At 32.6% G+C, this 14,128-nt stretch overlaps 1 protein-coding gene across 1 annotated transcript in view; it reads left to right on the plus strand.

The window, feature by feature from the left end:
- LOC142323789 (NCK-interacting protein with SH3 domain) overlaps positions 1–2,289 on the plus strand; it is a 66,667-nt gene extending 64,378 nt beyond the window's left edge. The window contains exon 11 of the mRNA XM_075363998.1: positions 763–2,289. The gene's annotated coding sequence lies outside the window, so the exon portion shown is untranslated. The remainder of the gene's footprint in view (positions 1–762) is intronic.
- Positions 2,290–14,128: the final 11,839 nt, after the last annotated feature.

Here is a 14,128-nt window from a genome sequence, read left to right on the forward strand (position 1 = left end):
TAATCTTTTTCAGTAATTTCTGTAATCCAATTAACATGATATGATACAATTAGGAAAATTTTTTGTATTTGTTATTGTTTAGTTGCACGTCTTCTTACAGACAAAGCAGAAGATAAAGAACTAGCTTTATCATGTACAAGAAGGATGTTTAGGCTTATATTGAATAATTTAAGTTGGTTGATGCTGTTATATTACCCAGATTGTTTTAAAATAGGACTTTGGGTACTGTTGTTTCATAGAACAATTGAGTGTATCATATTTTATATTTAGATCTCCTTGAAAATGTTCAGCTCTGTATTCTTCACTATCTTTTTCTTTATTTAGAATCTATCTACCAATTTTCATTCTTCCATGATAATATTTCTGTACTATTTAAAATAGTGAATCTGATAACTGTAAGTAGTGCTTTAAAATGAACAATTGATACATCTGTTTAATGTCACTAATTAATTTTTACCAGAAAACTTTATCAATCATCCCTCTTTCCAGCTGGATATTTGGCTTGAGTTTTAATAAAAATAATTGTTTGGTAAATAAAGTTCTATAATATCATCTTAGTATGATACTTTTAAGATTTGGTACTCATATGTACAAGATCATAGTTATATGTGAACTCAGTTTCTACACCTCTTTCATTGTTAGAAATTAAAAAGTAATTTGAAGTAAATAATTTAACTATCCAAGTTAAGTTAAAACAAGTTCAAATAAATAAATATATGTGCAAGGTTAAGTGAAATATAAACTGGACTTTTGTTTTCACAGCTCGCATACAATCATGAATGGGCTGGTGCAGTGAGATACTGACGATGATGTGAGGAGGGGATGGACTCTCTCAGCATTTGTGTCTCACTGATCAGTAGCATCATCAGAGCAAGAAGTTCCATCATTAGTCATGCAGTCTCATATTATGTAGTTTCTCATGAATGGGGCATCAACCCTCTAAAACTTTAATTAACTAGACTACATGCACAGTTTGGGGATATGGCACTGTTGGGTTGTTTATAGCTGGGCTAGAAAATTTACTGGAGGGTGTGAAGCTGTAGAAAATGAGACTCATGGCAGATGTTAAGGACAAGTGTTATGGATAATTACATTCAATCAATCCTTGAACTCATTTATGGTGATCAGCACCTTACAGTTGATGAAATTGCTTTGGAAGTTATCAGTCACGGATGTGCTCATTTCATTTACCTTGGGTTCTGGTAAGTCTGTAAAAGGTGAGTTCCAAGACTTTTGACCCAAAATCAGAAACAGGCCTGATTGGAAGTTTTGTCAAAAGATACTGAAAGAGAGGAAAACAATTTTTTGCATCAAATTATTTTCCTGTAATGGAGAAAATACAGGTGTCTATCCCCTGGAAAAGTCCTCACATGTCTTTTGTTTCTAGAATGGCATATTTGCGCATAGATTTTCTTTATAAATGTGGAGCACTCTATACTACTGTTAGCTCTTGTATAAATTGAAAGCTGTAGACAGGAACAAAAGACGCTGTCAGTCAATCAGAAATTTAATTCTCCTTCAACGGTGCCAAATCTCACATAGCCATTACCACTCAAGATAAACTGGACAGAATTTACTGGGAAACCATAGAACATTTCTGCATGCCACAGATTTATCTTCCTGTTATTTCATTTTGTTTGAGCCATTGAAGGTGGTAACTGGGAGGCCATAAATTCCAGAACAGCAATGAAGTAGGGAAGTTTGAGTTCAATTGGCTCTAACACATCCTTAAGCTTTTTATGAAGAAGGGATCTATGATCTCTAAACACATTGGGAAAAATGTGCAGAACTTTAGGGAGACTACATATAAAAGCAATAAATATGTTTTGTATTTTTATACTGTACTTATTAATAACATAAGTCCTGTTTATATTTGATTGACCATTTTATGTATATTTAATTTAATTTATATAAACAATTTAACTCATTTTAAATAATAATTCTACGCATAAATGATTTTATGCAAGATCATTATGCAATATGGAATTTTTCAGACAGTACACATCTTTATACTTAATTCCTTTATATTAAATTGATGAGAGGAAAGGTATCTACAAAATTGTGCTTAATCCGTACTGTCTATCTCCAGAAAAAGAAATAGGACATAATTAATGTAAAAGAGAAAAAACAAAATTATTAAAAATTATATATTATAAACAGAATGCCCAAATAAATAAACTGTTTTAAATAAATATTTATAACTATATAATATATAAAATCTATATTTATTAATAATATATATATATATTATTTATTTAATAAATAAAAGTTTTATTAACTTTTTCTGTTTTTTTAAAATAGCAAATATAAGGTAAAATTTCCATTTATTGCATTGTTATTAACTGTATATTTAAGCCATGTTTGTTTTTATTATATTCATTGTGAAATCTGAAATTATTATTTTTCTTTATGTATGTATAATTTCTAATTTATGTTTCTTAGTATAAATATAAGATTTGTTTGTACTTTTTGTTGTATTAATTGTTAAAGTTTTTATAACATTTTTTTCTTTCATTTTTATATAATATAATGTTATGAATTACTTTATTTATATGTTGTACTGTATATTTTTGTTGTTCCTTATTTATATTTAAATGTGCCAAAGAAAGTTTGTTTTATAATGTAATCTATGTACTATATCGTAATAATAATTATAAATAGTTGAAACATTTATTTTTGTATATCTATTTGTTATATTACACATAGTAATAGTAGTATTATGGCATATAATAACATAGTTTTGATGCAGCTTTTTAAAAGCACTTCTTATTGTAAATATGTTTCTCTTGTATCTGTTATCTCTATGATATATGTGCACAAAGGGTTGTTTAAAAAAAGACCAGAATAATGTCAAGTAACTTTTACTTTCATGTGACAGTTATACTATAGGCTTTGTCTCCTTCAGAGGAATGATTAGAACTGTTTATAAATTAATATAAGCTGTTTGTAAATGCAGTTATTAATTGTCCTTTGAAAATGATGCTCTGTTAATGTAGTTTTAGTCTTTTTCGAAAAGAAAAGGGATGCTAATTTTAGTAAATGAAGTGAATTGCGTATAAGGATGCCTTAATTTTATCATGTAATTGCAAATTAGGAATTAGTATGTGGATTCAAGTATCAGTAAGCAAGTTTATTTTATAAACAAGTCTAGTTTTACAACTATTTATATTTCAGTTTAACAGATTTTCTTACACTTCAAAATATTTGTGTACATTGTAAAATTAAAAAATAAAATCACTAACTTACTGATCGTGTTTTTATTGCCACCCATGGTTATACAATGTTTGATTATAAAAAATAACGTTCTGTTTATCACCTAAAAAACATCCTTAAAAATTTTAGTGATGCAATACATGTCAAATTTTTCTGCCAGAATCAAATGGAATAATCTGATGAAAAGGAATAATCTGATGGAATTACCTTACCTGTTTCACAGACGGTTTATTATAGATTTTTATGAATCTGTGTGTAAATTTTTATTATGTAAATAATGACAATCTATGTGGAAATTTTTATTTGTTCAAATGAAAGATTTTCTAGTTGTAGGGTCTTCATTGGTCACTGTTCTCTCATTCATTATTGGTCATTGTTCATTTATTTTCACCTTATCCCACATTCTTACTCATCATCATTAATTGTTCAGTTACATTGAACCTCTATTTAACTGTTTTTTGTCAATTTTAATGTTAGGTTAAACAGACAAATATTTCAAACTTACAGATAATTACAAATGAAACAAAATGTTGAAAAATTTTTGTAAAATGAGAATAGTTATACAAATAAAAGTATATGAAATTTACACCTGTTTACCCCATATAAATAAATAACAATTAGATTTATCCAATTTGAAATATTTATTTACCTCGTTTAACCAAAGAAAACTCAATTTTTTCTTTCTGCATAAAATGTAAAAGAAACATCACTTTATGTACAATAATAATGTAAACAATTCTCACAACTACAAATAGTTGAGCATAGTAGTATTTTTTTTTAATGAAAAAATAAAGTTGAATAAAGCAATTATACCAACAAAAGAAAGAATTAGCTGCTGTGGACTAAAGTTAAATTAAGCACTAGGGAGGGAGATTCCACCAATTTGACTTACGACAAATAAATAAGTGAAAGTATTAAATTTTTCTTCACCACTTATAAAGAATAAACCTTTCATTTTGCATTCAGCAAGTGGATTATTTAAAGAAATAATCTGGTCTTTTTTAAAAACACCTGATATTGTTTAAAATGCATTGGATATATGAATGATAATTTTAAATAATTTCTATCCACTTGGTTTGTATTAATTTTTTTTTCCATTTATTTTATGTTTAAGTTTTTGCAGTTAATACTAATGTATTATCTCAGCCTCTCTCAATTTTATTTTCTTATAATAAATTATAAAAAATTATTGCATAAGCTTCATTATTAATCCACCAATCGGGTAAATGATTGGTAAAATATTACCAACAAGGTGTGTTTTATAATGCTGCAGAATCCAATTTATTGCCAAATAAAAATATTATTAACTTAGTTTGGATTCCAATCTTGGTGTGAACAGTGTATTTTGATGATTAGAGTTCAGTTAATAATTCTAAAGTTTGAATGGATTCTCAGTTATAGTACAGTTAGGTACTTTAAAATTTAAAAAAATAATAAACTGGGCTAGCATTAATCTGAAAGTATCAAATTTTGCTAAACTAGATAAAACCTCTTGAATGTATTAATTAGTCAACTAATGTCCAAAATCTGGAATCTGATTCCCATTATCAGATATTATTATAAATAAAAACCTCTACAGAATGTTGATGTCTTTATTTGAACGTTTAATATTAATTTACTGTTTTGAAAATCAGTTCCTATCAAAAAAGATGAAGAACCTATTTGTAACCCCAAGGGGGATGCACACTGTAGGTGACAGCTCCTATTCAACTTTCAATGAATATATTCTCCTCACTTCTGAAATCAATTTATTGTATTGTGCAATTAATTATGTTTATTGAGCAATTTAAAGTATTTTTACTTTAATAATCATATTTTCAAATTGCAAGTATCTTATTTCTCAGAATCTTGTTTTTAGCATCATAATATGAAAAGTCTTATCCCTGAGTGCCAACATCACAATGAATCAAGTTGTTAATTACTTGCACTGATCACATCTCAAGCATAAATAATTGAAATAAGTATTCATGCTGATATATGAAAATCAATTTATATACCATTATGTTGTCTATTAGCTTCCTCTCCAGTACATTTTTGTATCATTTTTTCTCTTGGAGTGCAATTATTCCTTTCTAAGTACGATCATTTTTTTTATTTTTCTGTTTTTATATTTAATCCCCAGAATTTTGAATAACTTTTTATTCTGTTTGTTGTACACTGCAGTGATTTGAAGCCAGAAGTATTAGATCATAGGTGTATAGTAAATCCCTAACATTAAATTTATCAGTCCAGATTCCATCGTCCATTTATTCCTCTAGATCATTAAAAAACAATTTAAATAATGAGGGAGACTACAAACATCCTTGTTTCGCCCCACTCTCCATTCTAAATTCTACCATCCTGGACAACATACAGCTGGTTTTATAATTATTTATAAAATATCTTTATAAACTTTGTGAATAAATACACTTATGATAAATTTATACAGTAGCTCTCTTCAGTTTATATTGTCAAATTTGGCTGAAAATTCCATGACAAAATTGTAAGCTTTATTCACTCTTGCCTTCCAATTTTAACTACCTTTCCACATTCACCCTTGACTCCATATACCTGGGAGGAGAGTTCAATTGATTAATCTGCTGTTATAGTTTTTAAACTTTTAACCTAACATTTATAAGCATATGATCTAAAATATTTTAGGTCATATTAAAAAATCTTAAACATCTGCCATACTTGATGATAGACAATAATAATTTATAACAGACATTCATTTTCCGTATAAAAGTAACTGACCTTCCTTATCTAAGCCATATAATCATTTGATTTAGTTACCATGTGGCAATTTGATGTAGTAATATTACTAAATCAAATTGCTCTAATTAATATTAAGCCTAATTATTATTATTTTCTAATGTAATGGTCTTGCATACCGTCACTTCCACAACTTTACAATATTTTAGAGTAATCTGGTTTTAGACTTAGGGCAATAGAGGGTTTGATAACAAAATATAAAACTATATAAACTTGATAACTAAAATATAATAAGTAATATAAATCTACTCTGGAAATTGTTACAGCAGTACGTGACTCAAAATGTTTTCAGGAAGAATCTTTTTGAGCTTTTAAAATATTGATGTAACTTTTTATTTTTTTCTCATGAAATTGTTAAAACATGTTCATATAAGAAAATAATTAAAAATTATATACCCTTGAATTTAAGAACTTCAGTTAAAGGATTGAGATAATATTAAATTAACAAAACTGTTAAAGTGACAACTTTGACCTTTCTAGTCTTAAATGATCTTTTTCATTTTAAATGATCTTTTTCATTTTAATGTACTTATGATTACTTTTTTCATCAGTGAAAAGACTAAATTATATTTTTAAAGAATAAATGTGATGGTTTTGTGTGTTGCCAATATTTTTTTGATTTTTTAACTGTGTAACTAAGTAATCAGCATTCTACGGAAGATGATTGTTATTTTTTCTAGCAATAGACATGATTTTCATGCTGTATTCTTATATGAGTGCTTCTGTAAAGGTATGCAATATATTTTGTGTTCAAGATTAGTATATATGTAAGAATGGATACAAGTTGATTTTTTTTTTAGATGCATGCTTGTGTAATAAAATATTTATATAGCAGCAAAATATCTTTATATTAATTGCATTTAATGATGTGCCAAACTGTGCTCTGTGTCTATAAAAAGAATTAAAAAATCAAGTTAATCCACATTATTTTTTAAGCTGCAATAAAAAAATTTTCTAAGCAACTAATTTACTGAGTTGATATCCCTGAGTTTAATATTTGAAATCATTATTATAATATGAAAGACTGATTTTCTTGCTATCAAATTTTTTTATAGATTTTCTGCTTGAGTAGCAGAATCTGCGTTTGATTTAGATATTACCAAAATATTTATGATCTGAAATTTTAGGCTTATTGAATTTTTTAATTATAATTATTTTATGAGAACAGATCACAATATTAACTACAGGAGAGCAATATCGGTGGCAGTATTTTATCTACAAAATATAGTAAATTACTTAATTCCATTTTATACTTCCAGTATTTCTGTCAGAAATATGATGCTTTGTTAAAAGCTTTTAAAGTAGGTCTACTTTACTATTATGGACAAGAATTTATAGCTGTATTAAAATGTACTGATAGATCATAGAAATGTAGAGAGAATATTGTCACTATTACTTGTGCAAGTAAAATCATGGTAGAGTAGAAATAACTTACAAAGGGATTATTTTGTGAAAAATTTAACTCTCATTCTTCCAGAACTATCTTGTAACTACTTCAGCAAATGTTAAAAAAAAATTTCAATTTTAAAATAGTATTTCTATAATTACAAAGAGAATTTGATTAGATTTTTATTAATTTTTAAAATAAAGAAAATAATACTCCAATGTAATATTCCAATGGCTATATCCAAAATTGTATTATTGTTATAATTTATTACGTATTACTTTATATTTAAAAATATTTTTACTTTTTTCATCTTTTGTCTAATGGTTATAACTTATCCTTCTCTCTTTTTTTTCCTTTAAACACCCCCAAAGCAACCGATCCTTGCCGTTAAGCAAAACACAGTCACCTCAGAGTGTTGTGGCAGCAGTCTGCCACTGTAACTAGCCCTCTTCTGGGGCTTTCCCACTGGGGTCTCCCCAACTTCATTAGGACACATCGACTTTTTCTTCTGGATAGCCAATATGCCCTTCTGCTGAGGAATTACCCATCCCGTCCCTACTCTAACAGTTCCAGATGTGCATTTCGCACATCCTTCACTTCGCGATGCGTTCACATCCTTCATTCTTTATGCCATCATCAGACTCTTGTCATCATCGAACTCTTGTATCATTGAACGTTATTTCCAACTCCCTGATTCGTCTGTGGCCACGTAATTGTTATTTTCTGGGAGTACCCCCACTCACTCTTGAATATGGGTGAATATGTATACTCTGGAGAGGCTCTTCTTCCAAACCGATGTAGGTAAGCCATGAATAACCCGTGTCCAGAGAGGAACTGGGTGAGATAGTAACCCACCTGCCCATGACCTCTCCGAATCCACAGCCCAATCCTGGGGATTAGTCTCTTTGTTCAGGGGCCTGTAGTGGTAGGATCCCATCTGTCTACCACAATTCCAGTAGCATTCCCCACATCTCAGCTTTCATCATCCCCTCGTACCTTCTCGTTAGCTGAGTTGCTCTCAGACGAATCGAGGGGACCTCGGCAATGACGTCTACCGAATCGTACGATACGCAGAGACCACCTTGATCACTGCCCTTCTCTGGAGTGAGGACAACAGCCTCTCATTCCTCTCCCTCTTCAGCGACCCCGCCCATACCGGCACCGCATATAGCAGAACCGAGGTGGCCATCTAGAGGATGAGCCGTCTCTTCCCGGTCCGGAATCTCTGCTTGTTACTCAAGAATCTTGTAAGAGCATAAAGGGTCCATGCTGCTTTGCCAGCCGCCTCCTTAACATGATGAGTAAAGAGGCCTGACTTGTCCAACCACACGCCGCGAGGTATGTAACATTCCACGACATGCGAACTCTTGTATCATTTAACGTTATTTTCAACTTCCTGATTCTTATGCGGCCACCATCGTAATTGTTATTTTCTGGGAGGCCAAACTCTGTCCTCGCTCTTTCAGCCAGCCGCTTACCATGTCGACCCGGCCAGTCGAAACCCATCGTAATGCTTTCATTACAGGCATCTTCCTTGGTGGCCTCCACATCCAAGTCTCGTATATGTACCACAAGCATCTTTGATGATGGCCCTCTTCTTCATCATTGTCGCCCCTGACATTCAGGCCATGACCTATTCTTTTAAACTCTCCACTGTTCTTGCCCCTTCCCTGAGACAAACCTCTACATCCTCTCCTTGGCCCTTCCCGTCCAAAAGAGGATGTCCTTTGCCATCTCCTCTTCCACCAACACCTTGAGCTGTCAGAGGAGGTGCATAAGTGGCTCCCTGGTGTCTTACAATCACTATCGCTGTCTTTGGGCCTACCATCCTCTCCAGAGAGAAATAGTGTTACCTGTAGACCCTGGTGCCTCACCCAAAACTCTAATAATTTCTTGATGAGGTCTCCCAGCTTCCCCCTCATCGTGGCTACCACCACGACAAGGTGGCTATTTCCATGACGAGATGGAGTCTTGTACTCCATCCTTTTCAGTCCTATCCAGGGCCTTCAGGATGTGGTCTACTGAGTCTACCCTTTCTCCCTGTACGGTTATCACATACGTTTCACCTGCATCCTCCAGAGGTCCTTTCCATCACCCAGGGATCTTCTCTCATAAAATGATTTTGCATCTCAATTGTTAGATTTTCTGTTTTATTTTCAGTGTAAAATGTTATTTATTTTAAGACTTTTAAATTAATATAAATTACATAAAGCATTATATTATATATGTATTTACTGTATTTACAAATATATGATGTGCACTTATGTGTAACTGTTAATTTTAATATATTTTGGGGATACATTTTTTTTTTTTTTTGTAATTTAAGGCTTTAAAAGTAACCTCAAATCATCTTTTACTCACAGGTGAAAGATGGTGGTTAAGTACAGTCCATTCTTCCTAACATAATTAGTTTCTTTATCCTGAGCCCAAGTCATCCCCAAGCAACACAGGGGTGAAGGGTAGAATACCCTTCACTTTTTCTCTTCCCATGCACCTTCCCTTTCAACTCCTCCTGTCTTCTCTATATACTTCTTGGATATCTTCCTCATTTATCCTGCTGAAGAGTTCAAATTTCATCAATGATGAATTACTTATTTTTCATCCTATATTTTGCCTGTTCTTTATTACTTAATTCATTGTGTAAATGGGTAAATACGGTACGCTAACAAATTATGATCATAATTGTAAGCAGTACTGTCTATTACACATAATATAATACTTTAAGCACTTCAAATGGCATACTCTTCAAAAACTATATTACACATAATATTGGTTAGAGTATTAAAAAATAATATTGATTTTTCATTTATATAATTAAAAATATATAATACTGCTTATATATAATTATAAAATTCAATTATTTAAATATTTCTATTTTACTAATGATGAATCTTTACTTAACTTTCAATTAATTATTCATTAAATGAGAAAATAGAAAATTATAATAAAAAAAGATTATCATTAATTACTAATTAATTAAAGAAATAGATAAACAATGTAAACAAATTATAATGTAGTAAAAAATAGAAAAAAGATTTGTTATTTAATTCAATTTTTAAAATAAAATATTATTCTTATTGTTAAAACACATTTTTGCATGTCTTTGAAATTTTATCATAAATTAACACATTTTAATTGTAAAGATATTACTGTTAAATATATGTAACTACATACTTATAATTTAGATTAAAAGCTGTTATGAAATATTTTTCCATTTTATTGTAGAGATATGTATAACTGTAGTGTATCTTTATATTATATTGCAGCTTATAGCTTATTTATTATTATTATTATAATACTTTACATAAGTAAACCTCTTAATTGGGTATTTATTCATATAATAAAACAAAATTTTATTTTAATAAAATGTAGATTTTTCATATTTATTAAATAGAATGACCCATTTAATTTATTACACTTGCTTGTTAGTATGAGTAGTAATGCTATTTCTGGTTTGTAGAACAGCATAAAAAACTGCTTGTTTATTAAATGCACAAAACTTTATAATGATGTATTCCAATTTTCTTTACATATTGATTTTTTTAACATCTTATTTCATTCTCTTCTTTAATTTTTTCTTAATTATTGAATTGATGCATTAGATTTTTAATCAGTAAAATTGTCAAATTTTATTTGTACATCATTTAAGCATTGATTTAAATTAGATTATTAGAGACATCATGAGCCATTATTATCAAGTGAATATCTTAACTGACTAGTAAGATCTTTTGGAATGTCAATAGATGTGTAATGGAGTTTCAAGACAAGCTCACAGGTAGTCTCCTCTCCAGCCAATGCTATTAAAGAATCAACTGATTTATTGAGATTTGTTGAGCCAGTGTAACAGATTACGTAATTCTGAAGCTTGCTACAGGGAAAAGAAGTAGATTGATGATAATGAAAAAGAGTAAGTGGAAGAAATAAATAATCAAAATAAAATGTAAATAACAAAAAATGTGTTTTAGTTACATCATATTCTTTACTTAAGCTTTTATCATACTATCTAAAACTACTTTCTAGTATCTATTTGTTATTAAGCTACGTAATTTATTACTTCAAAAGCAATTTAATTTGAGAAAACACCACCTTTATTTCAATGTACAATCTTTTTTTTCTACCCTTCCCCCTAGGACCGGCACCCTGCTTCTGATAGCATTACTCAGTCCTAGGGGTGCCATAACCTCAAATCTCCCGAGCGACCATGCTGGGCCTGGCTATGCCGTTCCCAGCATGGGGTACCACCCGGTCAGCCAGGACTGGGTCTTCTCTTTATTGTTTTGCCTCTAAGTGGCAGGCCCCCTGGAGGGCCCTCCACATGGGACCCTTTTTACCCATCCTATGAACCCCAGGAGTCCTGTTCACTCATCAAAGTAGGACGCCGGAGCATCACCACCTCTCCTAAATGGGGCTGTCTGCCCATCCCTAATCTACTCCAAATCGCAATCGTCTTCCTCCTCCACGAATTTACAGCACATTATTCTGCTCACCATAGTGCTTATTACGTCCCAATTCTAAAGAACTAACTAACATAGCGCCCACGCAGTTATCCGGCATCAATCATCTGATGAGCCACTCCACCTCCAAACTGGCATAATCCCACCCTGTAAATCTGAATATTGTATGCTCCAAAGAATCTACCTCTTCACAATAAATACACCAGTCAGAAGCACGCCTGTGCATCCGGTGCAGATACTCATTATAACTACCATGGCCGGTGATAAACTGTGTGAGCTCAACTCATCATATTTTCTACTGACCCACGGCTCCGCCTGAGGAATCAACCATTTAGTCCAGCTGTCCAGCCTGACACCATCCCACTTCTGTTGCCACTTGTTCAGCAAATCCTTGCTGGCAAGACCTTTCTCCTGTTAAACCCCAACAGGGCAAGGAACGGGGGGTTGGTGTGGCAACCGGAACGTCACTAGGCGGATGTCTTCCCCTATGGGGTTGGGATGGCATGTCCCTTGGCTTTCCCCACAGCTCTCTCCATGGCCTCCGCCAACAACTGCATCAGAGGAACAGTTGCCACCACAAAAATCGCCTCTCTAGCCACGTCTGCAGCTAGTCTACTCTGCATACGCTTCAATTTTTGCACCACTGTACTCTCCCTCAAAACTCTAAACCATACGGGAACAGCGTGTAACACCACAGACCGCGCCACCGAAACAAGCACTCTTCTTTTAGATGTGCACGGCCTGCCCACCCTACTCTCATAAGCCGAAGGACTGCAGCCACTGTTCGCTCGGCCTTGACAAGCACCTCCTCTAGGTGCGGCCCAAAAGAGTGCCTTTTGTTAAACCAAACACCTAAGTACTTAGCTCGATAGGCATCCCTCTCACTGTAAACCCAACAGGTCGCAACTTCTGTCTACCAGCCATAACTATGACGTTGATTTTCTCTGCAGCCAAAGAGAGACCCCTTGCCCCCAACCATCCATCGACAAGACCAATAGCTGCATCACCTTTCTCAACAACCTCCTCCTCCGTCTTAGCGGCCACCACCAATGACAGATCTAGAGCAAAGCTGGTGACCAACACCCCCTCTGGATATTCCAAATTTAGCACCTCATCATAACCTCCATCACCAACCTCTGTGGTACTCTACACTTGACCGGCACAGTCACTCTACCAGCAGCCTCTCCTACTATGAACATCCTGTTGGTGAAATAATCTTTCACCACTCTTAGCCTCACTCCTCTCCTCTCAAGGGCCGCTAGTGCACATGGTAATGGCAGTGAGTTGAATGTGTCTTTCACATCCAACTTCACCACCATCATTATCTTCTGTTTGCACCACATTTCACCACCAGCTCCATTACCCGTGCGATCACACTAGCAGTGGAGACCCCTTTCCTAAAGCCAAATTAATTCGGACGTAGGCCTCTACTCCACAACACTTCTTCTGCAAGACGTGCTACCTAAAGTCTTTCAAATAACTTGCCAATACAACTCAACATGCAAAGAGGACGGTAACCAGCCTCTTCCACCTTTATGAAGCAGGACAAGCCTGGCCTCCTTCCACCCCTGTAGAATTTGCTTGACCGGGATTCGAACCCGGGACCTCTGGATGAAAGGTCAAGATGCTACCATTCGCACCATGGAGGGTGGCCTCTTTAGTTAGTTTAGGGTGGCCTCTAGCTACTTCATATAACATTTTTAATAACAACCACAACTTGAAAAATATAAAAAATTATTAAAAAAAAAAAATTCAGAAAACTTTTAAAGTTCTTAAGTCTAGTTCCATGACTTTTTTAAAAAAAAATAAAGTTCCCATTCATCTTCATTAATATTCAGTTACAATTGGATGTGATATTTTTAATATGGGTCCCATTCAGACGCCTTGTTTATTAGAGCTTAAAATTTTGTTTATTGTAGTGATTATTTACTTCTATAAGTTGATGTTTTTTTTACATAATATTCCCCTAGCCCTAAATATGGTTGACTTAAAACTTTGAAATTTTAAGTAACTTAATTAGTACTGTCATCATATTAAAGCTCAATTCTTTGTGACCACTGTACAAAAAGTAAAAACTAAAAATTGTGAAAACTAACCTTCTTCTTTCTCTCCTTAGTCTAAAATTTAATGGCATCATTGCCCCATGATAGATTTTTTTAGCCATCTTTTAAGAATTTAAATTGAGCCAGTCCAGAGATATCAAAGTACAGGAAAAATTTGATAACTTTACTGTGTTTTTTAGTCTAAGGGGATATTAAATGTTGTCATTTACAATAACCCAGATATCCAAAAATTTTTGTTGACCATTATATTTTCCCTTTGT

Source organism: Lycorma delicatula, chromosome 4 (genome assembly GCF_047948215.1).
Source record: "Lycorma delicatula isolate Av1 chromosome 4, ASM4794821v1, whole genome shotgun sequence".
NCBI classification, from domain to species: domain Eukaryota; kingdom Metazoa; phylum Arthropoda; class Insecta; order Hemiptera; family Fulgoridae; genus Lycorma; species Lycorma delicatula.